The sequence below is a fragment of a genome, unplaced genomic scaffold (genome assembly GCF_019419815.1).
Source record: "Pyrus x bretschneideri cultivar Hongxiangsu unplaced genomic scaffold, Pyrus_bretschneideri_v1 Contig2, whole genome shotgun sequence".
Lineage (NCBI taxonomy): Eukaryota > Viridiplantae > Streptophyta > Magnoliopsida > Rosales > Rosaceae > Pyrus > Pyrus x bretschneideri.
The window spans coordinates 12295909-12300340 of record NW_025999501.1 but is presented as its reverse complement, the minus strand read 5'-3'; positions in this window follow the sequence as shown (position 1 = coordinate 12300340).

Genomic DNA, 4432 nt, shown 5'->3' with positions numbered 1-4432 from the left:
ATTCGTTAAAAATCTGATGGAAATCTATCATCCAAGATTGTTAACAGATTATGACACGTGGCATGCCGTCATTCGTTTAAAATCTGATGGAAATCTATCCTCAAAGATTGTGAACCGATTATGACACGTGGCGCGACGTGATTGGTTAATAATCTTATCAGAAATCCATATTATAATTATTTATTTTGTATTATTTAATAATACTTAGGATAATGACACGTGGCGCACCGACAACGATTAAAAATCTTATCCGATATTACATTTAAAATTATTTTGTATTAATTTTATAAATAAAAAAAAAACTAATATTTTATTGCCTATTGCCAGGGCTATAGAAGTGTAACGGTGGAGATGCAAAATCTATTGCCAGGGCTACTTACTGTTCATTAAGGGCAATTACTGTTCATTAGGTGGATTGAATAGTGAATTGCCAGGGGGGAGGGCTCCAACGCTGGAGTTGCTCTTAAGGTAGCTGATTGCAAGCCTTATGGATTAATGTGTGACTGATTTCAATTTGACGTAACTTTACTTAATTTAAGGAACTGATTTCAATGGAGAGGTTGAGTGTAGCCTTCTCCTTCAGCTACTACTACTATGACTTCTGTAAATTAAATACGATAATTAATTGGGTCGTTATTAGGTCACACGATAAGAACTCATTAATAACGGATTTTTAACAAGTTTACATAAGAGTGACACACAGGTAACCCGTTTTGCCACTCTAGTAAAAAACTTACTATAAAATACAATAGCTATAGTGAATATGTGTGTATATATATATGTATATATATTGTATATTAAATATGTATTATTGTATTATTATTCTATACAAATTTTTTTTTAAAAAAAAAAATTATTTATTTATTTATTTTTATAGAGATGTGCTATCCACACATTTCATTTTACTTCTTACACACCCCTTGATAATTTCTGTCCGTTGATTTTCTTCAATTCATCTGATTCAATGATCGAAAATTAAAAAGGTGTGTGAGGAGTAAAATGGGGTGTGTGGATATTACATCCCTTTTTATATTATACTGTAGACAAAGAGTGAGATTAAAAAAAAATTATAAAACACATTAAAAATAAAAATATCAGGTAATTTAAAAATACCAAACACATTAAAAAAAAAGAATTGTTATTAACACTCCAAAATCTTATTATACAATCCTCACAAGTGTATTTTTCTTTCTGATTATTGAAAATTTGGAGTGTAAAATGAGATTTTTGGAAGTATCAATAACAATTCTCTAAAAAATTATAATTACTAATTTGCATTTGCAAAAAATGTGAAAAAATATGTCAAGGCTCGTGATCACATCATCTACGCTTTGAGGATGGATACGTCATCGTTTGAATTTTTAAAACCATACAAACCCTCATGAATTGTATTTTAAGGGAGTTCAACATAAATAAAATTAATAACCATTAATGTTCAAGTCTGAAAAATGTGAAAATATGATATACATATACTAATTTAGTATTATGTTTTCCACTTTTTTTTTTATCAAATTATGTTTTTCATTTTCATTATGTATTGATTTAAAATATATTTCCTTTAATAGGTAAAAGGTCGGATCATATTATCTGATAATATTAATGGACCGATTTCTGGTTGGTTCATATTACCGTTTATTTTAACGGATGTTACACAACACAAGCCATGAAGGTATCAAGTATGTCAAGACAACAACAAAAACATAAAAAACACGATACGTATGTCAGGTCTAAGTCAATAAATGGAGGACGAAATTGATGACTTTAAAACATGAAAGCCCAAACTCATGACTTAACAATACATTGAGGAACATTTGTGAAAAAATAATATTTAAAATTAGGTCAATACCCTAAGGGCCACTTGCGAAGGGTTGGTGTGGTTTGGTGGCTGGCTATTGGGCTAGATCGCCTGTTGTTTGGTTGTTGAATGTTTTTATTTTATTCTTTTAATTAACAAATAAAAAAGTTGAAAAATGTCATGGGGGAGACGAATTTGGAAGCACACGCGTGGCACCCTTTCTCGGTCAAGTAAATTAAATTAAAATTTTTGTATACTCACAAAACTCAATAGAGGTATTCATCAAATTCCTTCCTGAACTTGTGATCATTAGTCAATTTCCTCCCTCAACTTTAATTTTGGCCAATTTTCCCCCTCAACTTTAATTTAGCCAATTTCCCCCAACTCTTATAATTAGTCAATTTATACCCTACTGTTAATTTTTTAATTTGATCATAATTCAACAAGTGTGTGTAAGAAACTAAATAAGATATATGTTAATCATGTTCCTATATCTTTATCCTATTACAAATAGATTAAAATTTAGAATTTTATAATTTATCATAGATAGTATTATTAGTCATAATAAATTAGTATAGAGTAATTTTATTTGATTTTTTACTGTACAAAATTGATAACGAAAAGGATTGATGTGTAAATTTTTGTATGTGAATACAATTTTCTTTATAAAAGTGAACTAAGTTCAAGTAAATTGCAGAGAATCGAGCTTTAGTGAAAAAATGGCTAGTCTATTCATAATTTTCGACTCCTTATTAAGAATAACTCATTTTATTGAAATAGTTCTGATCCATGAGTTTAGTATTATTATTTCTTTTTGTTATTATTTCTTCTTCTACATGCTTTAAACCCGATTCATAACTTTTTCTTATAATCAACCCATATCACATACTAATTGTATTATGTTTTTGTACATTTTACCCTATATTATGCAAGTGAGTTTATGTTAATTTTAGTACTTTGTTGGAAGTTATTAGAAGGATTGAAAATTAAGAAAAGAATAGATGGAAAATTAAAAATAAAAAAAATTAACAGTAGGGTGCAAATTGACTAATTTTGAGAGTTGAGGGGGGAAATTGGCCAAATTAAAGTTGATGGGGGAAATTGACTAATTATGAGAGTTGAAGGGGGAAATTGGCCAATGGTCACAAGTTCAGGAGGGAATTGATGAATACCTCAAACTCAGTATTATATAGAGATTTATTGCCTTTCAACTTTAAATATTAAAAGAAGTTTCCGTTTTTTGGGTCAAATAAATATTAAAGGAAGTTTATGCATATTCAAAGAAAAAACAAAGCGTCCACATGTGAATTATTGTCAATCAACAGTTTTTAAAACGACGTACCAAAAAAATAGGAGTTTTAAGGAAGACCATGTTTAGAAAAATCCCTACTTGATCTGGCCAAGTCAAGTAGCTAAATTACTTTAAAGCATATTGGTCTTACTTAATGAATTAGTTTTGGCCGTTGTCTAATTGAATTATCTGATTTGAAATATAAGTAATGTTAAGTAGACCTTTTAGATTACTAAATTACTTTAAGACCATGATGCTTTAAAGTTGCAATGTACTGGTGCATATACTTACCATCAATTCGGAAATAGCGTCCGGCATGTCTGCGATCCTGGCCCTCACTTCTGCAGAAGTAGCTCTAAGGAATGAGATGAATGTGATTATGCTACCAACAAGTAAATCGAAACAAAGTAACGGTGTTAATTAGAATTTGAAAGATGGAATTTGAAAGTGCTTACACGTTAATAAAACTATTTGAAATTAAAGTTGGGGTTCCACCATAAAAACCAATTTGCAATATAGATCTCTTATAAACCCTTGCATGGTTTTTATTTTCACAAATTTAGAACTCTTTTATCTTCACATCCTCACAAACTAAACTACACGTACTTGACATTCTTTCGAACTAACTTGCTTTCAATGTAATTGTGTTAAGGGTGAAGACCAGGTATCTGAGATATCCGAAATATTAAATCCATAGAACCAAGCAAAGAAATGAAATCTTAGACAATGTGCAACGCTACCTGCATGCTGAGAAATGGAAAACATTGTCCCGGAAAAGCAAAACACAGCAGAAATAAAGATGGAACAGATTGATAGTACAGAGCCTTTTTTGGACTGTTTACTAATTAATTATGAATTTCTACTCAAGAGAGAGAGAAAAGTGTGAAAGAATTATTTATTGACGACCTCCGTTGCGTAGCTGGCCAATGTCTCCGGTCAAAAAGAGAGGGAGAAGAACTCTCGACTCAGATGTTTCGGACTATATAAACAAGAGTTTCCTTCAACCAGAAAGGGAATATTGAAGCAAGTTTTTGTTGCATACTTGGGAGTCTGGATTGATCTCCGTGCTCCATCTCTTTGTTTCTCTTTTCTTTACTGTTGGGGCTTCCCTCATCAGAAATGGAAACCGAGCCACTCCCCTTTCCCTCGCCAGAAATTTTAACCGAGCCACTCCCCTCCTCATCGTCAGAAATGGAAACCGAGCCACTTCCCTCCCCCTCGTCAGGAATGGAAACTGAGCCACTCCCCTTCCCCTCGTCAGAAATGGAAACCCAGCCACTCCCCTCCCCCACGTTAGAAATGGAAACTGAGCCACTCCCCTCCCCCTCGTCAGAAATGAAAACCGA